Genomic DNA, 24,588 nt, shown 5'->3' on the forward strand with positions numbered 1-24,588 from the left:
AGTAATTTTTTAAAACTTTATTTAACATTGTAAAAAACACACTTCGATTACAAAATAATTATTATTTGATTTCTGGTGTTTGATGTTTTCTTCAAACTTTACACAAGTGCATATCACATATCAATCCCTTGTACAAAAGTATGTTATCTAATGCTTGTGTATTTGAAACAAAACAGGTACTATTATATCGGTTTGAGAATTGATCAAATATCTCACACATGACTTAGGGCCCACTGTAGTTCACTAAAGGAGAAGTCCGGGAAATTGAAGACACCTGCCATTACTTCTTTAAGTGTCCACGCTTTAATGCACTACGTGTTACGAAATATTACAACTGACAACATATCTTTACTTCTATTCGGTGACGCAAACCTCTCAAATGAATCAAACACCGATATGTTCTTACATGTTCAGAAGAACATTCAAAAGACAAAAATGTTTATTTAAAGAATGTCATTTACCCTCCTATTTTCTTTTCTATTGTTATTATTATTATTATTATCTTATTTAGTTCTGAAGATGGTGGTAACTGTTGCCTCTGACATCTGCCCATGAGCTTATTGTGAACTTGGGGGTACTCCTGGTACGTGATGGTCGGGGTTCGGGAGTGCATCTAGCACGAACTGGGACACGTATCGTCGCAGGAAGACCTTATTGGAGCTTATAGACTCAGTCCATGCTCTGGCTGAGTTGAGGTCAACAGGAGAGTAGTCAGAGATAACTGTTTCAAAGCGATCTTAATTCTAGTTTTGCAAAATAATTTTCTTTCATTATGGTAATAATTCTGTACTGGGTTATGCCTGCAGACGTTCTCACAATGCAACATATCATTTTGAAATGATAATTGAATTGATCATATTTCTCTGAAATTTGGAATTTTTTGTGTATCTTTGTGTTTAAATTGAAAATCAATGCCACTTTATAGAACATTTCACAAGGCGTGGTGCAAGTAAGGGCGCTCTTCATTTCGTTTCGCAAGAGTTACCCTTTTTTTTGCTTCTTTCGCCTTTGTTTCATGTATATCCTGGTTATAACTCGTATGTTATAATAACTAAAGAATATCGTCAAAAGGAAACACATTACAGTATAACTTATGTAGAAATCATTTAACATTAGCTAATACTTGGTTAATAAAAAAATTTAATTCTTGTAAGTCTAAGTTTAAACATATTTATTTCCGAAATATATACAGTAAAATATAAACATAAACAATAAAAAAAACATTCATATTCATGAAAAGGATGTGAACGAAAGACTAGGTCTTATACAATACTTCACTATTTAATGTGTTTCTATAATGTGGCGAGTTTTGTACAATGTAAAATGTATGACAACTGGGTAATATAAATATTTTGGAAAAAAATAAAGATGCGAAAATGTTTTACAAGTAAGAAACTACGTAGCGATTAAAAAACTGAAAACAACTGATTTATGTGATGTTGTAAGTAACAAAACAATACTAAAAAGTAGAACTTGTTTAATTCAGAGAAAGAGAAAAAAGTGTCTCACAATTAAATAAGAGAAATCGTTTTGTATATGAATATAATTAAGAATAGTGGCATTATTTGAGATATCTGGGTTGCCAAAGAGAAGAATATTAAGTGTCATGTTGAAATTATTAAGACTTTGAAATAGCTTTTGTCTGTGTGTGTTAAAATTTTGGCATTCAAAAAAATAGTGGAAATTAGTTTCCATTTGTCCGCATTCACATAACGTTGTAGGAGATATATTTTTAAGAAAAAGGTGAAAGTGCGTAATCTTGCATGTAATGTTTGAAGGATCCTATACCATTATTGAAGTTTTCTGGAGTGCATTTCTTGTTACGTTGTAGATAACTTTTAATGTTTAGGGGTAGATTGCTCCACTCATGTATGGCAGTTGGGAAAAAAGAATTAAAATATAATATAGTTCTTGCCGATATTCCGTTTGTATCATTTGAGTTCCTTAAGTTATAGCGTGTGTTTGTGGGATCTGGTATAGGCGAAGCCAGGTATTCAGGTGCTATTTCATATTTAATTTTGTAAAATTAAATGTGTCTATGATTGTGACGTCTCTGCTCTAATGTCTACAACTTATTTCATTGTTTGGATTTTCTATAGAAACTAGCCTTGTTGCAAACGGATACAATTCTAGCACATTCATTTTGAATTTTATCTTAAAGAACAAGTTCATATTGAAATGCATTTCCCCATACGACGTCAGCAAATTAGAGAATTGGTCTTATAAACGACGCATAAAATATTTCGAAAGATTAACGATCTAATACAAATTTTACTTTTCCTCATTATGTTTAACCGTTTCCATGCTGTATCATTTATAAATACAACATGTGAGTGCCATTGGCAGTTGTTAGATAAGACTAAGCCCAATTGTTTATGGTCAATTACTTCTGGTATATTTTGGTTAAGCATTTGGAGTGGTTGGTGATAACTGTTTCTTTTTCTGGAGATGATAAGTTAGTCTGATTTAGATGGATTGAAGGTAACAAGCCGTTTGTCTGCCCACGCAGTTAATTTTTGAATATCTTACTGTAATTGTTGAGCTGCAATCTGTGGGTGTTCAATGACAAGATAAAGACTTGTATCATCAGCAAAAAGGATAACATTAGATTGAAGATATTGAACCATGTCATTAACATAAATTAAAAAAAGCAAAGGACCTACGATCGGGCCTTAGAGGGGCACCTGCCTCAAGAACACCAAAAGAAGATTTTGCGTCTGTTAAGACAACCCGCTGACGTCTAGATTTAAAATAGTCTCGAAACCAATACAATAAATTGCCAGATATACAATAATATTTTAGTTTACAAAAAATAACTTTTGCCAGACCTTATCAAATGCCTTGCTTATGTCAAAAAATGTAACTCTAGCTTCAAGGCCATTTTCAAGTGCGTTACAAAGAGTGTCATATATATAAAGAAGTTGATTTACAGTTGAATCCCCAGGGATAAAGGCTGACTGCATTGGGGTAAGAATTCATTTTGTGTTCAAGTGATTAAAAACGTGCTTAGAAATAAGCGGCTCAAAAAATTTTTCTATATTGTTTAACAATGAAATGGGTCTATAACTGCTTGGAAGAGATGCATCACCTTTTTTAAAAATAGCTGTAACATGGGCTTCCTTCCAAGAAGATGGTACTTTGCAATAGGATAAAGATTTGTTAAAGAAATAAAAAGTTCTCATGAAGATTTAAGCAGAATTCTTTTACCGATACCATCTGGTCCAGATGCTTTGTCTACTTTTACAGCTTTGAGATCTAGAATTGCTTCTGTTTCGGATGAATTTAAGAAAAGGTTATCAAGAATAGAGGAAGTTGATGCTGGAACTAAGTCAGGTATATTTGTATTCGAAAGTTCAATGTAAAAATCTGGAAACAAAGTGATCCCTCAGAAGCAATAATCACAACAAAATTACAAGAGAATTGCAGACTCGGTTTAATTGAGTCTGTACATGAGGGATACTGTATATGTGCAACATCCCTCTCGTCCCCTAGCACCGGCTTGAACGGTACTCAATTCTCAACAATTAATAGTGCTGGTATCAATGATCCCGAAGGACCAGAAAAATATAACAACACTGAAGTGAAGTACGGGGTAACTTTTCGCAGCTGCCACACAGCACTTGACACCTGCCGTTGTGAAGTATAAAAATCTGAAAACAAAGTGATCCCTCGGAAGCAATTATTTTAAAAATTATCATTTAAAAGGTTTGCTCTTTGTTCACCAGAAAATACAATTTCCTGATTGTCTAAATTTTGAAGTCACAGTGGTGGAATTATCAACGTTTGCGTAGTAGAAATAAAAAATTTTAATGTTTTCCACCAGACTTTTGAAGATAAGGACCCTGTTTTTAGTTTGTCTGATTGGCGTCCGCGCCGAAGCGCGGCGCCCTTATGGAATGAAATCAGATTTTGTGAAAGGGTAATTGCAACTTCTCGAGCCTTTTCGTCGGCCATAATAGCCGAACATTCCGATTGGTATAAAATGAAATGTTGCGATATGTAAAATGAATAGCGAACTGGATAATTTCGCAATGTAAACATATTCAAATGAAATTATCTTATCCGTCAATTAATCGCACTCCTAGGAATTTTTATTAATAATTTTGTAGTACACAGTGGGTTATTATGTGTGTTATTGCTTTACCTATAAATAGAATGATGACCTGAACATTGTGAAAGTCCGAAAAACTATTTATAGAAGTAGTTTTAGTTTACCGAAACGGTCATTCGTGTCGCAATGAACGGGAGAATTTTGCAGGAAATGAAATGCAAACATATTAAAACAATTAATTGCAATCTTTAAGTAGGCAATTTTTACGAATTATTTTATCATAGTATTATCATTCTTCGTCTGTAATTTTAACATGAGTTGTTATGGGTTTATTGATAGGCATGTAAACATACTGATGAGTCAGACTAGGTCATTAAAATAGTAGAATGATCTCCCAAAATAGATAAATACAGAATCCCAATATACAGACTTATTCATTTTGACTATTATGTTGTATGTTCCAAAGAAAATACCACATGAACTTGAAATTCTATCAAATAATTAATATTTATGATAATATCCAAAAAGATATCCCTATATAGTATAAATAAACTTATACCATATAGGGGGTATATTTTGGATATTATAGACCTGTATATTTTGGATATTATCGTTAACATTAATCTAATTAAAGTTCCTGTGGAAAAAACATTTAATTTTCAAATCTTTAGTATGCCTACCAAAGTTCATGAAGAACAATGTCTTTCGTCCGCCCATTCATAAATGATATACAATACTTGTTAAAACCAATTAACCATTGAAAAGTTTATTAGAATATCTGGTCATCTGATGTCTACTACTTCATCTTCACTTGCTGCATTTTTGCTTGGACGCCCTTTGATGCTTTACATCAATGCTTTTCTTGTAACTGTGTTTACATTCATTTAGCCTCTCTGATCTGAGTTATTATTTTGTTTCTTAATTGTTTGAATATTAGCGAGTGAGAGCTTGATAGTGTTAATTTTCGCCTTTCTATAAAACTGTTTACGTTTGCGAATATTTGATCAGAGAGAATATGCCACCCATGGAGCATCTTATGGCCGGACATGTATATTTTTTGTTTGGTATACTGTATACGTTTTCAGCGTAGTTGTTTATATTGAAATCAAAGCATAAGTCCCATTAAAATTGTTAAAGTCATTACGAAGCTTATCGTCATAACCCCCATTATATTCCCTAATAGTCATTGAAATCTGTGTTGTTTGGGTTTCCGAAATTTAAAAAGACAAAATATAGGTATATGGTACCTCTGATCTTGATCAAGAATATGCTCGCCGACTTCAGATTTGATAATTGTATTTTTGTTATATACAAAGTACAAGATCGATTAATGAATGAGATAATTCTGTAAAGTTTGTGGATCCTTCAATGATTTGTTCCATGTTAAATTCTTGACAGATAGAAAGAATCTTTCTGTTTGTGATATTGATGAGAGCATTATAATTAAATTCACCTGTATCAGTAATAGTATCAATATTTGAGTCTACAGCTAATGCAATAGGATCTTAAATATCACTATTATAATGTGTTTTTGCATTTGAAATACGATAAAAAAGATCGAATAGGACATGTTTATTATTTTCAAGTGTTAGTTCTATCCATCTTTTTTCTACACGACTTAGTTCTAAGTCATATCTTCTTTTGTAATATAAATTGTTTTTGACATAAAGCATAGCCCCACCATGAGGATCACCTGTACGATCTTTCCTCTTGGGTTTATGGAAGGACAAAAGTGAAACATCATCAGTTGACTCTGTATCGTTAAGTCATGTTTCCGAGAAAGCAAGTATGTCAAATTCTTGAATTTCAGCAAAGAGAAGATCGAGTTTATGTCATACGCTCTGTACATTTAATGGACCATAGATAGATGATACTTAAAGCTTGAGACAATATCTGTTTCAGAGGAGCTTGTAGATACAGGACCGGGGTTTACATGTATATCTCAAGATTGTAACAAAAGAATGTGAAGATAAATCTCAGTGCATTACATGTAAAACATTTGTTTTGGTATAGGTGATAGTGGTTAACAGTAATTCTTTTAAAGGAGACTGTATTAAAATATTTCTTTTTGTGGCACTGATTATGTTACAGTATAGAGCATAGACGTACATATGACAAAAAAAGATGCATAACAGAAAAACTTTAGAAGTGTGTAAAAATTGGTAAGAAAACCCTTGTATTTATATGTGTCCATGATGGGGGGGCTGTTTAATCTAGGATATTTATGATTTTAATGAAATAATTAGCAGATATGAAAGTACATTTGTATTACCATCATGAACAAAGCATTGTTTTCAGGAGAGCCTGTGTTCATAATAATACCAAAAAACAATCATATAATGTGAGACAATTGCAGGAGTGAAAAGGGTAAAATAAAGAGGAAAAAGTAAACAAAAAATAGAAACTATAACATTTCCCTATTACTGGAAAAAGGGTGGATAACATTGGTCTTGATGTCTTGATCATTATTATTAAATGCTGGTTCCAGAATTTCTATTTTACAAGTTACAAAACTAGGTAACAGAAATGCGTGACATTTGAATCGGAAATTAGTCAATATCTGACTTCTTTTGTAAAAAAATATTCATTTATATATCAGTTGATATAACTAGACAATAATGCGACCGTATTATCACGAATAATGAAATAAGATAAGAGAAATGAGATTATTTTGTTTACCTTAGAAAGTATGTGATTATATTATCAGCAAATAATTTGCATACAGTAAAAAATAAAGTAGAGGGAACGACACGCTTAGTTTACCAAAAAGAGAATATTCCAGCAAAATAATTAACGATGACAAACAGGTGAAGAATCTCATAAAGTATAGTAAGCATTTTCATTTCAAGAACACATATTCACACAAACAGAAACAAAAATAATATGAAAATTTAAAAAAAATCCAATCGAAAGTTTTATTAAGTTGCCAAAATTTCTAAGATATTGATTGCAAGAACAACAATTTCACATGGAAATTGTGTAATTAAAATTGACTTTTAAACATTTACACACAATAAATATACACACGTACAAACGTTTTATGATACGCTACATTAGTATTTATAGTATTATGAGAGTGTCATTATTTTCAATATCTATTTAAAACTAAATTAAGACAATGTTTTTGAATACCTAGTGTTTGTTATTAACAACAACAAGAACATCACAGAGTCGTGAATGTTAGATTATAATAAACAAAAAACACACAGTTAAAGCAAAGCATGTTATATCACTAACAATTAAGATGTCATGCATATATACATTATCTATAAATAGCTATCAGGCTATCTACAAGCTATAAATAGACAACCAACCGATAGACTATAAATAAGACAAACTGGTTTTTCCTTTTAATATCTAAATATGGAAATTTAACAGGTATACCTTGTATTTGAAGATACGTACATACGTATTTTCAGTAGATATGGAAGTTAAATAGTTTATTTTAGCTTGTATATAAATGAATAAAACATGATATAATTCCAAACTTGGATGAAAAGGACAAAAACATCATGAAAACCTCTTGAACGATACAAAATCGGACGAAAAAAAAACTGTTTGAAACAGACATAAAGTGTATACTTATTGAGCAAAAAGTAATTAATAAACAGATAAAAGTAGAATGAAATAAAGATGTAAATGCCTTACCCACGAAAATTTTTCGTTTTTGTATTAAAGTATATGATTCGCCTTGGTGAACTGTCAAATAGTAATAATAAAGACTTTATTTAACGAGAGAACTCATTTGAACACACAAATCAATCTTCCATGAGGCCCTCAACAAGGAACAATATAAATTTAACATATTCAAACTATTAAAATACATAAATGTAAATGCATACAGGAGACTATCAATTTGTATACATCAATGTGTGATAATACCTCAAGTATAAGGTTTTACAATGGTTCACAGATGTAGCAGACTTAAATTAATCAGGAAGGCCGTTCCAAATACAAGATCCAGAATAAACAAAAGACTTGCGAAATTGTTCAGTATTTGGTCTAGGGGTATAAAGTTGAAAATCAGATGATGAACGCAAAATGCGAGTATGAACATCTGACGATAAAATGAAATTATTCAATAAATTATTCATTATTTTAAACATCATAATAGCTTTATAAAAAACAACCCTCTGTGAAAAGATCATCCAGGGGAGTTCAGAAAAAAAGATAAGCAGATGGAGTGTCATAATCTTTGTGTAGACTTAGTCTTGCAACTCTCTTTTGGAACTTAATGAGTTTATCTTCTAGAAAAGACGTACAGTTACCGTAAATTATGCAACAATAGTCAAGATGTGGTAAAATATATATGCATTGTAAAACATTTACGTACATATACAGATATGAATATTTTTATACGAGATCATAAATGTAACAATGAGTTACATATTTTAAGAACATTATCAATATGGCTCTGCCAAGACAAGGTGTTATTAATTGTAATACCCAATAATTTTTCTTCAGACCTACACAAAATTTGCTCTGTTTTATATGAAATACAAGGATTGTTTTCAAAAATATAATTTTGCTTGTGTTTTGAGGAAAAATACATGACATGATGGACATGCGATTCAAATCACACCATTTGTTGCCATTTCAAGGATCAAGAGTAAAAGATTCAACTACTCTGTTAAGGGATACATCAGAGGTTGAAAGGGTGGTGTCATCAGCAAAAATATCAGTTTCCGTTTTTTTCCATAGACAAAGGTAGGTCATTGATAAAGATTAAAAACGACCTAGAACTGAGCCCTGAGGAACTCCTGTAGTTACTGAACTTGACTCTAAATATAAACCGGATATGTTAGTTTGTTGGGTTCTGCAATCTAAATAGGCAAACAACTGATGAAGGGTCTAGGTTATACATTCAAAGCTTTTAAATAATGATAGTGTGATCCACATAGTTAAAAGCTTGAGAGAGATCAAGGTAAATTGAACCAACTAATAGCATTAAATGCATGTACAATAAACTGTTACTACAAAAACTATAATATGTTGTTGCTAAAATGAATTGTTTAAATTGTTTACAAGAGAGAGAGTCATATATTAGTACAGTCTAAATATCATGTTTTAGTTAGAACAAAAAGACAAAAGGAAAGGCAGACATTAATGCTTCACTAGTTCTTTTATTGTAACATAGTACCAATACAACAGAATTAAGTTTTCTAAAGTTTTTAAAACTTAAACTTCTGATGAGGTGTGTAGGAATGATAATTATTTTAAAATCTTATAAGAATTAATTACCATGGTAAGTATGAAATTTTATTAAATTCTTATAAATGATTTTTTTCACTCTAGAGGGATATTTTTTCGTATTTTCACTGCTGTCTATTTCCTTCTTAATTCAGCCAAAATATAAAATTTAAGGTCAAGTCTTTCAAATTGTAAAGTCAAAAAAGAGAAAAATGTATCCAATAAACAGAAAATTCAAGTAAGTTTTTTTCTGTAAATACAAAATTTACTTTCATCTTGTGGAATTAAAATAATAATATTTCACTCCTGGCTACCGCCACTCATGAAATGTTTATTTTCATAACACTCAATGAAAATAAACCCTGTATTTATAGAAAAAAAATATAAATATCCTCAATATATTCGTTTTTATTAAATTATATATGTATGACTAAACTAAAATCTTTTCACCTTAGTGAAATAATGAGAATGATCCATGAGATTATTCTTCCGACATTACCAACAATTATTCAAACATAGTAGAAGTTAAAGGATTAAAAATACATTACAAAAATAGTTTGAAAATAAGAAATTAAAACGATTACATATGCATTAATGTTCTGATAAAATAAACTTTAAATAGTTGTTTTTCATGCTAAGTAAATAAATAAAGATATTGAATTATCTTTATACATGCACTTTTATCATTTGGGAAACTATGGCAGCTGCTCTGGGACATTTTTGCAGTAATTTTATTTCGAGAGGACTTTATCCATTCGTATATGAAATTAAAACACCAGACAAAATCGGCTTGACTGTGGTGAATTTTCCCTTTTATGAACATTTAAAAAAAGTCTTGTTTCCCTCGGGCGTATTGTACCGCACACATCTGCGGTATGAAGGTTTAGATAATATAGAATAGGCGGTAAGAATTAAAAAAAGTATTTTTTTTTTTAGTAGAATTTCTTCATGTTTTTGAAGAATTGTTATTGTTCTGTTTCTGTTATTTATTTGATTTGTTTACTTTATACTGTTTTTTTTCTCAAAATGGGAAATAAAGTGTAAAAATGTATTAAGGTCACAATCATCCAATGAAAACCAAAACATTTATTTATTCATTGAACGGTTTTGAACTTGATCTATAGTACACATGAAACAATGACGTCATAATATAAAGACCGATAATGAATGTCAAATTTTACCGTTAGGTTAGATGAGTTATTTCCCTTCTAAGATTACAAATAAATGCCAAGGATTTGTTGTCTGCTATTTTTTATTTATCATATCGTGTACAAGTTTAATAATATTATATAAATTTTAAAGTTAACAAGTATAATATAATAAACTATTATTTTTTAGAAAGCGAAAGTACATGTACGACGCGTAGTCTTTTAAGCGATATTTTGGATTCGGTTATAAATGGTTGAAATTTTGCATTCTTAAATTGATCTTAAGTATCACAGATAATTTTGCATTCATACTTTTAGCAAAATTGCCTTTGTTTTCCGTTGGATGTAAAAAAGAGATTTTTTCCACATATTAGAACTACTTTCTTTTACTTTCAAATCGAGGCAAAAGAGGGACGCCATATTTTTTAATGGGTATGTTTTTCTGTTTTTTTTCGATAACAAGCTGTTGTTTTAGTTGACCCACTAAATATCAGATACTAATGTTATTTAATAACAAATGTATAACCTTTAGGGTTCGAATTTAGGCACGCAAACACGCTAATAGCTTGTAGAAATTCTGAATACAGTAGCGAGTAACAATAAAAGTCACTCGCATATATTAGCGAGTGAATAAAAAAACGGACCCAAATCTATAAAAGTCTTCTTTTCAATAAATGCTTGTGTAAAATTTGAAACAAAACTTAAAACGCCGCAAAATAAAGATAGTCTTGCGCATTTTTGCTGTAAATATAACTGTGGATTTCTATTTTTTTGGGTTGCCAATTCTTTGGGCATGTGCGCGTCAATCGGTACCCGCGACTACGATTGGTAGATAATTTTGTAATCGTCTCTGATCGGTCTTTATAAATAGACATGTACTGGAAAATCCGATTCCCGTTATGCTTGACTTTACCACGTGAAATAAACAAGGTCAAAATGTCTCAAAAGTATATATCGAATTTTCTAATGTCGAAACGGCCGGCGGACAAACCTGATGGAGATTCTATAGCATCTAAAATATCAAAATCAAATATTGAGGAAACGTCTGAGAAGGCAGTAACTGCAAGCTTGAAAACTGTAAAGAAATGGCAAAAAGAACTTAATGTTGACCTCGATATTTTTGGGTGATTCGTCAACCGTGACTCAAATGGCCTGCAAAACATGTAAAATGTTTGCACCTGCAGACAGTGTATCTAAGGTATTTATATTTAATTACATTTTCTGTCTATTTATTAACCAGAATGGAAAGATCATATGTAGTTATAAATATGGTCTTGTCCCTTTCTGTCCATTCTGTTTTTCTTGTAATGTCCAATCTTTTATATGGTCTTGGGAGTGGGTGGGGGTGCAATAAAAACTGCCTAGGCTAGGGAGGGCTATCGCCATTTTTTTTTAAGTTGTAGAAACTGCCTAGGCAGAAGGCTATCACCAGCATTTACATTCTTTTACAACATTACATGATCCATGGCATTATTCTCTCATTATGAGGTCATTTTTTCAGAAGCTTATGACTGTTTTCATTTTATAACTACCACCTTTGGTACCATTGGTCCTAATCTGACCTAAAGAAATGTTCTCATAGCATTTCCATAATAGCTTTGTATTACTTTAAATTAATTTTTTTTTATTTGCATGCATTGTTATTTTACCATAATGTTTTATATCTTGACTGGACAAGGTGTTACAACAGTTTCCATTTGTTACTTTTTCAGTTTGTGACTGGTACAACTAGAATAAAGGTAGAGTCATTGAAGTCTCACCTGAAGTCTGTGTTACACCTTAGAGCTGTAAATGCGAAAATAGCTGCATTTAGGAAAAGTAATAATAAGCCATCAAAAGTAGAAGAGGGTTTTCAGAAAAAAAATGCCTCTACATCGGACAAAATGTGCCTACTCTTCAAAACAGCATACCATGTAGCTGTATATGAGAAACCTTTTACAGACTTTGAAAGACTGATTGAACTGCAAAATGCTAATGGTATTTCTTTAGGGGACACATATGTAAATGATAAAAGTGCAAAGAAATTTATTTCTGAAATAGTTGGGGAGTATCGTGACAATGTTTATAGTCTAGTGAATGATGCTGACTATTTCAGCGTTTTCTGTGATGGGTCAACTGACAGAACAGAAACTGAGAAAGAGGTCATTATGATTAAAGTTCTTGAAAACTATTATCCTAAAATGAAATACTTAAAGCTTGAACAGCCAGAAAACACAAAAGCAACAGGTATATTGGAGGCTATAAATAAGGCATTTACTGAATTTGACTTGCGTGATTACAAACAGAAGACAGTAGGGTTTTGTTCAGATGGTGCAAATGTAATGATGGGGTCTCGACGTGGTGTAATAAGTTTAATGAAGGAAGAAGGCAATGTTGATTGGATTTTGTCTGTTTGGTGTTTAGCACATAGGTTAGAGTTAGCTGTAAAAGACTCTTTCAAAGGTACTTATATGGACACAGTGATAGAGATGCTTACTTCAATATATCTGTTTTACAAGGGTTCAGCTAAGCGAAACAAAGAAGCAACTGATATTGCTGAATTACTAGGAGAACATTTCCTCAAGCCAGAAAAAACTAATGGTATAAGGTGGGTCAGCCATAAGCTGAAAGCTGTAACTAAGCTTCTGAAAAATTGGCCTATTATAGTGTATCAAATGGAAAACTATGCTGGGGATGTGAGTAATAAGGCTGAGGACAAGGCTAAAGTAAGAGGGTACCTTAAACTATTAAAACAACATAAAATGATAATGTACATGGCTTTTGTGCAAGATGTCCTTAATGAAATATCTAAAATCATTTTATTGTTTCAGCGTGATGATATCACTGTATACAGTGCAGTTACTAAATTACTGAGGGAACTCTAAGGCAACTATTTGACAATGATGGCCCAGCTGTTGTAGAAATAAAACATGAAATTCAGGGCAACCAGTTCCGTGTCATACTTTATTAAATATGCTAGCTGATGATTCGTGTGCACTGACCACTGACAAACAAAGAATTGTTCAGTCAGTTATAAACTGCATCGCTACAAGGTTTGACAACATAATGTCTGATAACATATATTTTATGTAATGCTTTTGACCATAAAAATTGGCCTCTTATAACTGACAGAGCTGCTCTACTTCTTTATGGCATTGATGATGTGAGAGTTGTGTATAGACATTTTACATCTGTGCTTCAGAATGCCAATTGTGACTCGGTAAATACTCTTAGTCAATGGAATGATACATGTGGCTTGTACTGCTCGGTACAGACTTATGTACCCACTTTTAGTGTGGCAGTTGGTCAGTCAGAAAGACACTGATAAGGGAGATTACAAGGACATATTGAAGATTATACATTTAACAAGTTTTTATCCCTTATCCAATGCCTCCTGTGAACGTGCATTTTCTACTATGAAACGCATCAAAACTGACTGGAGATGTAACCTCGGTGTAGATATGATGGACACCCTTATGAGAATTTCTGTTGCCAACATTAGCTTCAAAGACTTTGATCCTAGACCAGCAGTCAGGAGATGGTGGCTCAAAGAAGAGGCCAACTACCACTCCATATGGCCCAAGAACTTGAGATAATTTGTACATCATATGTTAATAAATTTGAGATCTCAATTTCAGCTAGTCACTTTTCATTTTAGCTAGTAAGAATAAAATGCACAAGCTAATTTTAGTTAGTAGTAAATATTGCTAAATTCGAACCCTGGACTTTGCAATATTAAATCCGATGGTCATATCATTGATCTTCAGAATCGACATGTACGGTCTTACACGTCCCTTTACATTTAAATATCCACTATGTCTAATAAAAATACAATCAAATGTATGCGAATATCTTTCAAATATTTTTTTCATGGGCTTAATTTTACATGAATAAGTCTCCCAATCAAACGAGACTTATCTACTAGTATCCTCTTCCCCTGTGCCCTTTTACTTTGTGGGCATATTTATCATTGATTTGTCTTCTTTCATTTCCTTGTCGGTTATTATTATCTCTTTTAATGTACAATCTATTAAGCCTTCAGTACTCTGCCTTGCGCCTTATCCTGTATTTGTTTTTGGGTCCTCCTTGACTCCTTGCCACTGGTTCTTGCTGCTGGATTATGTTCATTGAACGCCATCCTGTCTTGTTGATCTTGTCAAGCATAATTTACCTGAAATTGATGTATGGTTGTTACCCTACGATTAATCGTTTGAAGACATATCATCCCAACCAAACATCATCTTTAGTTAAGTCTCGTTAAATCGGGGGAATTCAAATACGACATACACTACTCCCGTTTTCATATGAGACTTTAAAGCATGCAGTCAAAATATTTGGTCATATATGAGTGACAAAAGTTGAGCATAAGCAAAAAGCATAAGCAAATACCTTATTACAAGTGAATTAACAAGATAAAACAGCATCTTAAAAAGTTCCATAGTTGTTTAACATCTTTATGATAAAACTGTGCAAATGTGTCTGCATCTATCCTGTTGAACTCAATATTTCATAAATAAGAATATGACAGACCCGACCCTGGCCTTTCAAGTTGAAGCGAGCTTTAAATATTAATATTTCAAACCCAGATAAACTGTTTACAGTTTTTTACCATCTACATAGTACTTGACTGAGTCTTGGAGCTTAAGTAAGAGAAAGTCTTGAAGTTAAAAACATCAATGATAAATCCTTACCTGGAGAAAGATATTTTAAATACTCATCTTACATGCTAACGTCTCATGTCTCTTTATGTTTTGCTTTTGGTGAACGCATATTAAATTCTCCTTTATAAAATATTGTAACAAGGGGATTTTTTCTGATGATGAAAACATCAAGAACAATTTCAAGAGCTTCCAAAAGCAGTCCTTGCAACATTAATACTTTCATATGACAGTCCAGATTTAAATATGATGTAAAGAAATCTAAAATGACTTTTACAGCAACTAGAACTGGATCAACATGTTTTCATCACAGAACTGAAACTATTTATTGTCAACTGACTATTGATTTTGTGTTGAATGTTTCCATAATGACATGATAATGTTGGCAGCCCCCTCTGAAATGTTTCTACTTTAAAGCGATTTCCTGATAACCGAGATATAACAAGGATCAGTTTTCTAACCAGAGGATGAATTCTGTCTGTGAATTGAATCTATGGAACTTTCGCTGTCACTGGAACTATGTATGGAATTTCTATCAAATGTTTTAGACAATTGATCTTCCAGTTCTGTGTTGGCCATAGTGGCAGGCACCAACATAATGCATTCTGTTTGATCTTGCCTCACCTTCTGAATAATTCGTCCTACTAAACAAATTAAAAGGAGAGACGATAATGTACATGAACATTTTATACCAATCTAAATGCGTCAACAAATCATGTTATTTCAACTGGTTTCCAACAATGTATGATTTAATCTTGATGCAAACATATCCATCTCAGATAAAACCCAGAGATCTGTTATATCCATAAAGATGTTTTCATCTAATTTCCATTCAACATTTTCATTACAGTTTCTTGATCCATAATCAGATATATTACTTTTCTCTGGTATATGGATGGATGACAACCAAATTGATTGCTCTATGCATCAAAGCCAATGTTGTGCACCAAGTTATGACATTCTAAAGATCTACAACCTCACATTTTTAGAATGTGCTCTACTGTGCCAGTGATATCTGACTGTATTTTGGCATTTATGTTAGACTTATCTTTACAGATAGCTGTAACAGAGAGAAAAGCTGCTAGAAGCTCTAAACTTATATGATGTTCTGCCTCATTGGTGGCATCACATTATCCAGCCTATACTAAGGATGAGGCACCAGGTGCAATGTCTAAAGTTGGATTACTTTGATAAACTTTCTTGGGAACACAAATTATCTATCCACCATTTCATTTTACTTTTCATTACATCTGTTTAATACATTTTACAAGAATAATCACCATTTTCAACTGCTGAAAAGGTCTAGAATTTTCGCCACAACTTGTATTGAAATTTAAGTGTTTCTGTATAGATCTGTGCATTCTTGCAATAGTGTTTACACATTTGTTTCTTAAAGGATTGAAAACATTTTTTTACGAATTGACTTTAAACCTAGAAAGGCGATTGTATTGAAGAACAAATTTCCTTGTGTTTATACTTAAACCAACAACATCAGTCATCAGAGTTAGCGTGTTTTAACATTTTGTTCACTTTCTGAAAATGTATCACTATATAAAAAGGAATTATCAATATATTCTGTTTTTTGTAGTCACCTTCACGCAGCGAAGCATATATTTGATTCATTAATATTCTTGGGGCAAACTAAATACCATTTGGCAATGCTTGGTATTGATGCAATAAACCACGATACTCAAATCACAATTTAACCTGATCTTCTTCAATGAATACAGAATAATAAACATCTAACAGACATTTAAAGATCCTGTTTATTGTGATTAAGGTTGTTACCACACTAAAGTGAAATTTTATGTATCTATATAATTAATCTTCAAAACAATTTTCAAAAATCAAAGTATATGTAAAATATGTACTGCAGTATACATGTATACATGTATTTGTCCACATTTTATGTAATCATAAAAATATATGCATTCAATTCTTATTGAAAAATTTGACTTAGACTTTACAGAAAAAATTTAAATTCAGTGTACCTCCTTTTGTTAACATGAAATATAAATTCGGTAATATGTACAAATAATGCTATATTGATAAATCTTTATTTGAGCATTATATTTATGATATAAAACCATAAAAACTTGAATTACAGGATCTTGAAGATATATTAATGTCATATAACAAGCAGATTTAACCAAACAATTACTGATACAAATGTACTCAACCTTGAAATAATGATATGTGAATTTATTAATATTACTTTGTTTTTATTCAATATCATTCGGTATCTACCATGTTTCCTTTTAGGTACAAGTAAAATCGTTGAAATAAACTCATTACAATTATGAAATACCATGTTTATAACTTTCATTTCAAGTGACTTTTTAATTTCATTATCTACATCTCTATAAAAATCTGTATGACAATTTTTGTTACATTGTTTAACATATTTTCATCTTGTGTATTTTTTCTCCAATTTTCTGTATAAAAACTTAATCAACCAAATTAAAATCCTGACTTATCTATTTTACTTCTTCTACCCCTACGATTTTTTAAAACACCTGCATTCAAAAATGTTGTAATCTATAAAAGCTTAAATCTGTGCCCCTATATACACGTGTCAATTAGCGACTGCCGCTACGATATGGAAAATTTATGTACCGTCTTTCATGAGGAGTACGACATACTTTACCAATACGACTCACGTTTTGTTCGTCTTGAACATTCTTGTTTATCTCCGTTTCATTTCACACGCAAATCTATAATTATATGGTACACTGGGCAATGTCAGAGGATTTGTTTGAATCAAAATCATACCTTTAGGATTGTTTTTGTTTGTTGTTTAAAAGCTTGTTAGAATAGCCCAGCAACGTCAAGGCATTGGATCCTGATTTGAACTTTTCAGAAAATCAGCATCACTCTGTTTATGTAAAAATTTGACAATGTTTATAGATGCTTTTATTACATTATTCTTTATTTATATGCATCTTGGCATAATCAGATTAATTTCGGGGTTTAACAATCCCTCATACCTGGATTTACTCTCGATTTACAGCCTTTGAGGTTTTATTATTTCTTGCATTCTCTCTTCAGGAACATCGTTTCTGAACGATCTTTAAACATACTCTGCATGATCTCATCAAAGTTTGTGTCAACCTTGTCTGCAAGAAAGAACTGCCAGAAAGACCTTCAAATAATGTCTTTTTGTTTCTTTGCTACATTTTGAAACTGTCGTCATCCTCATCATTTTTACCTGTACATATATAATCATGTCTGTAAGGGCAAAAAATGCATCATCATGATCATCATCATACGACTCATACTAATGAGCATCTTTATGTGGCTGAAATAACACCAACAAGTGGGGCAAATGAGTAGGTGATTGTTTTTCGCAATATCATCATCGTGTAAAGATTTGTATATGATACTACGAAGTGAAGTGTTCCAAGTTGTTTAATAAAAAGGAAATCTTTATCCAAAATGGTATTAAATAGAGACAGAAAAACGTATAAATTATATGTTGTTATATGCCGATGATGTAGTTTTGCTGGAAAAAAATGTCCAAGAATTCAAGCCATGTAAGATGCCAGTTTGTCAAAACGAAATGTTTATCAATTAAAACCGAACATATTATTGTTCACTTCTGAATAAAAGGTTACCCGGAACATATTATTCAAACTCATGCAAATAAGTTTGAGATTTTCATAGCTGAGTAGTTTTGTGCTGTTCATATGGTGTTTTGGCATATAAGGAAATAACGTAAACAGAAGCAATGAAGCAATGGAGTTGTTAAGTGGTTTCACTTCTATACATAAACCAAAATGTACGAATCAGTATTTTAATGCAAACCAGTTTCTTTTAAATATTGAACAATCAAATATACACCATTAACTTTTGTTAATCCATTTACAACTATCATATATTTGAACGTTACGATGCAAAATTCAATGGCCATGGATGAAGGTATATCCATCTGTATTTATTAATCTTATCATAATGATTATTTGTAATTTGTTTTTCTACATTACACTTTGCATGTATAAGTTACAAATATAACTCAGTTAATTTTGCATTAACTTTATTTCTTTCAGCTAACACAAGTCAAACATGGAAAGTTCTTGGAAGAAGCGAAGTGGACGAATCTCCACGTAGGTTCACATTGAAGACTGATTTTTATCCTAACATTTTCAAAAAAAAATATCTCAAGCATTTACTTGTTCTTTTACAATGTTATCTGCTCATTTGTAACATTTTCAGTTTGTTAAGTTTGTATGTGTATGTTTTAAACGTGTTGATGTGATATTCCCTGCTGGTATTAAATGATTTCTGTAAGGTTCAGTTTATTTATTTTTCAGTGCCTCTCCAAGAAGTAGGAGGTGATACTGGTCTGTATCAGTCAACAGGGCCTGGATGGTTTGATCAAACTAAGGTCTTACATAAACCAAAAAGTAGTATAGTAGTATCAGGTACGTGAAATTAGTATATCCTAATTCATAATAGTCATCACTTTGCAATAGCAGTCGAAAAAACATATGTCTAACATCTACCGGCTAGTGATGTGATGTTAAAAAACTTACAATAAACAATTTAATAAATTCTGAAACAGAGCAGACGCCTTTTTAAACTTTTTAATACCTTCATTGTTTTACTGTAAAACGTCCATCAGATTGCAGAAACAATTCGATATTCATACTTTTTGTTAAGTTTTAAAATTATCTTGAAAACAAAATGATTTATTACATATACTTCATATTGTGCTGAATGCCTTAAACTTGTACAGTTAGATTTAGTCGATATTTTACTTTTTTCAGGAAATAGGTTTGACCCAGGCAATGAGTTCGATATTACAAATGGAAAGACACAGCTGAAGTTTTCAAAAACATATTAAATCTAATAAATTCTGAAAATAAAAACATTAATGATTGATGCTGACAGACATTATGTTTATCAAAATAATTTACAAAGCAAATGTAAATAATTATGCATTTCCCATTTCATACCAGCCTTTAAACACTGGATTAAACATGTATGCAACCATTTAATAAGAATTAGTAGCTAGACAAAGATGTTTGAATGCAAAGTTGTACCTAATTGTATGTATTACTTTGAGTGAAACATTTAGATAGTTCTAGAAATAGTTGACTAAAGTCATAAATTGAATCAAATAATCTAATTAGAAAGTTCTGTGAAACTAAAACAATTGATTTTTAAACTACCATTCTATTAACAAGACTTCTATTTGTTTTGTTATTCACATATTTACCGTTCTGTTTTTTTTAATTTTGAAACATTTTGATTACTTGAATGAATCCGACTTCTATACACACAAACAAAATGTTGGTTAACATATTGACCATCTTTTTATAAATGTTTTAAGTTTACAAAATAAAAAAGACATTATCTAATATTTAAGCAAAGTACTATTTCATTTGTACCATTTACGAATAAAGGGAGGTAAATAACATATTAAGATAAATGACTTGTGAAATGTTTTGAAGTGTTAAGTTTTTCGGTTTTTTAAACTTCATGAATTTATATATAAATAATGTTTAAATTGTTAATGATAAAGTGTTAGCGTATTTGTGGCAGATGTTCTGAGTCATTGTTTCGCTGTTTGGCCATGAAGTGGATTTAGGTGCTTAAAACGGTGCACGGGTACTAGTGTTGCCACGATACCAGGTTAGCTATGAAGCAACATGAAAAACTGTCTATAACATAAACCTGTAAAGTACCTAGGTCACAGTGTAAGTGATAAAGCAACATAAAAACTTTAATTGTTAAGACTCTTGGTTACCACGTTGTCATTCATAGATTATGTGTTCATTTTCTAATTTTGAATTTTGAAACTATCGATAACATAAGTTTTGTAAACTTGTTCGGTCGCCATGTTGGTGATGTAACAACTTTAACATGTTTATCATTTTAGTGATGTAACATCTTAGAAAATGTTGTGTAACAAAATTTTGTAAAGTAACTTGGTTACCATGTTGGTGATGTAGCAACTTAAGAATGGTGTATATAATACAATTTGTAAAGAAATAGAAAATGTTTATATCATATTTTTCAAGTAACTGGGCTACCATGTTGGTGGTGTAAAAAAATGTTGTATAACACAATTAGTAAAGTAACTGGGTAACCATTTTGTGATGTAACAAATTGTAACAAAAAGTTGTATAACATTATTTTGTAAATTAACTCGTTAACCATACTGGTGATGTAAAAACTTAAAAAATGTTGTATAACATAATTTTGTAAAGTAACTATGTGTAACATGGTGGCACTTATAGTTAATTAATTACTTCATTACTCAATTATATGTCGATATTATATACATTTCTTTAGAATGTCGTCTCATAAAATTTGAAAGTTTAACTACATATACATTACTGGCAGTAAAACAAAACCGTGTTATTTGCTTACAAGCTGACAGATATTGTTTACTTCGATTATGATATTTCAATATTTAAGTACAGTTCGTCAAATTAGACGTTAAAATGACAATTAAAGAAAAACCATTTTAATTGTTATGATGAGTGTTTATCAATATAACATTTGACAAAAAGTCAAATTTGAATATGTAAACGTGCTTTTGATTGGTTATAGGGCGTAACAAAAGTTTGTTACACTAAAAGTGATTGACTACTTTGGTATGTCATTTAGCTGTCATAAGCACGTGCAAAGTCATTAGAAAAAGCATTGCATTGTTTTAACATTGTTGAGTCTCTCGTAGTTAGAACTTAAATTACTTAACTTATGTTAAGGACAGTAATTGAATAAATCACTATACGATCGTTTTCGTTTGTTAATTATTTTAAGAATAACGTTACATTAACTTAAATATTTTTGGTGCCGTTCGCAGGATCAAACCTCGGTTGGAAGGAACACTTTGACAGCACCCATACTAAATGTTGGTTTATTTTCTTAGCACTTTCCTATTTACTTCATTTAGCCAACTTTACTTTTAAATTAGTAATAATTTAACTTGTATTATTTTTACCTTTGAAATTAAAATGGCTGAAGCTGAGGAAGATTTTCGTGAGGCTTTAAGGTTATTAGCTGTTCAGATTGGAAGTGTGTCTACAGCTTTCGTGGCACAGGGTATTTCGCAAGTGGTCAGTAACTTCGATGGCAACCCCAAAAACTACTGAGACTGGGTCAATTCCATTGAAAAATACTGTAAGCTGGTAAACTTACCAGATAACAAGAAAAAGCTTATAGCTTTTCAAACTAGTAAAGGGGCTGTATCGGGTTACATTCAAAGGTATATGGCTGCCAATCCTGACCGCACTTGGGGACAGTTAAAGGAAGAATTAGCTTTTAAGATTTTCAGACGTAACTGATTCCCACCATGCAATGTCCTTGCTTAGGGCTCTTAAACAAGGTCATAACGAGAATATTCAAGTTTATGCAGAGGAATTGTTATCATTGGCAGAAATTGCTTTTCATGACCAGGGACGGCCAATAGTTGAGGGTCAATTATTAGACATTTTTGTAGATGGTCTGAATAATGAAGGGTTAAAAATGACTATATATATAGTCTTTACAGGCGGCAATTAGTTTGGCTACAACTGAGCAGAACTTGAAACAAAGAGTGAATTTAGCAACTGGGTTTAAAAAACATTATGATAACAATGATGTACCTCAGCCAATGGAGGTAGACCATTCCGGGACACTTAAGTGTTATAAATGTAAAAAGTTTGGCCACATGGCGAAACACTGTAAATCAATTCATGAGGTTCAAAGAAAATATAATGTTGGCATTGTGGACAAGATGGGCATATTATTAGATTTTGTAAAAATTATGATAAAGATAAGAAACCAAAAGATGGGTCATGGTAGGAGACTGAATGATGATTTAAACTAACAAGTTCTTCACGTGTTGAAGCCCATGTGGAGAACAGTAATGATAACAAATCATTTTGGTGATGTAGCAAATTAGAAAATGTTGTAAAACATTATTTTGTTAAGTAACTGGGTTACCATGTTGGTGATGTAGCAACTAGAAAATGTCATATAACATAATTTTGTACAGTAACTATGTAATTATTCGGTGATGTAGCAAATTAGAAAATGTTGCCTAACATAATTTTGTAAAGTAACTTGGTTACCATGTTGGTAATGTAGCAACTTAGAAAATGTTGTATAACATAAATTAGTAAAGTAACTGAATAACCTAGTATATTGGTGATGTAGCAACTTAAAAAATGTTGCCTTACATAATTTTGTAGAGTAACTTGGTTACCATGTTGGTGATGTAGCAACTATTAATAGTTAACTATTTTAGTTTGTTCATTGATCGTAAATAAATGTTTGTATTTTGGTGTCTTATTTGTAATAATTTCCGCTCCTTACTTTTTACACTAATGAAAAGTTGTTTCATTAAATACCTTGACCCAAATCTGACAATGTGAAGAGTCCAACAACCAAATTGCTACTCTAAAGGGTACGGTCATGGTCTATCTTAAAGGTCAAATGTAAAAAAGCAAGCATTTCGTGTTCGCTATATAACTGTTATACTACATGTATTAAAAAGCTTTTAAAATAAATTGACATAAATGATCACCATTATGAGACGATGTGCAACAACAAGGTCGTTTTCACCAAGATCAATGCCAACATTCCGTGTCCGCTTCTTTACCTTTACACTAATGAATGGTTTATTAAATAGCTTAGCACAAGTGATAACAATTATATGACAATATACCAAGCGCAGCAAGGACTACCCTCAAGATCAAGGTCACTCTAAGAGGGAAGACATTAAATGTCATTGTTTCGTGTCCGCTTTATAACTGCTAACCAAAGACTTCCTGTGCATTTTGTGAAAATGGCTGTTTTCATTGAAATGCATCCTGTAACTAGTTCAAAAAGCTATAAAGATATAAAAAAAGACTTCAATTGTGCCGTGTGGCGACTGTAAAAAGTCTCCCCGTACATTTAATCAATGATGTTATATTTTCGATCCTTGAAGATCGTTCAGCACGACATTATTGTTGTGCTTGTGGTATTTTTTTTAGTTTCAACTTTTTGGCACTTTCTAGTTGGGTGGTTCCAATATTCCTACTTGAATAATGTTGAATCCCCCTTAAGATATGTTGCCTGCTTTTTAAATTTGTCTTTTGACGTCCTATCTGTGATACGCAGGCTTCATAACCTCAGATCCCCTTTCAAAATTCCATTTTATTTAGTTCCGCCCATTGTTTTCTCGTTTAGGGCATACGCATTTTTTTACTTGGGGACCATATGCCGCTTTTCATGGAATGGCACTACCGTGTCACATTGAAGGTTCCATGACAACCTTCAATATGAACACATCTGCGGATGTTTCAAAATTCTAAATTTTACCAGTTCATGTTAAATTTTGAATTCTGCTTAAGCCGGTGCTAGGGGGCGTGGACGGTAACTTGCACTTTCCAGTACCGTCCATGAACAGGCTCAATCAAACCGAGCCTGCAACATTTTCAATTTTGCCGTGTTGGGCTTTCTTTAAGGATTCTGTATTTATCTATTTCAATAATGTTCAATTTGGCACAAATGTTGACTCGACCATAATCATTGTAACCGCATACTCAATCTTTAATTTCCTATTACAATGGCAACGAGGGGACAT

At 31.8% G+C, this 24,588-nt stretch overlaps 1 long non-coding RNA gene across 1 annotated transcript; it reads left to right on the plus strand.

Annotated features, from left to right (window-relative positions):
• Nucleotides 1–9,183: 9,183 nt before the first annotated feature.
• Nucleotides 9,184–20,161, plus strand: LOC132757894 (uncharacterized). The gene is made up of 4 exons (XR_009629513.1): nt 9,184–9,296; nt 19,073–19,129; nt 19,337–19,447; nt 19,793–20,161. It is a non-coding gene; the product is annotated as an uncharacterized LOC132757894 (long non-coding RNA).
• The last annotated feature ends 4,427 nt before the right edge of the window (nt 20,162–24,588 follow it).

Source organism: Ruditapes philippinarum, unplaced genomic scaffold, assembly GCF_026571515.1.
Source record: "Ruditapes philippinarum isolate M1 unplaced genomic scaffold, ASM2657151v2 ctg2161_1_1_1_1, whole genome shotgun sequence".
In the NCBI taxonomy this organism is placed as follows: Eukaryota; Metazoa; Mollusca; class Bivalvia; order Venerida; family Veneridae; genus Ruditapes; species Ruditapes philippinarum.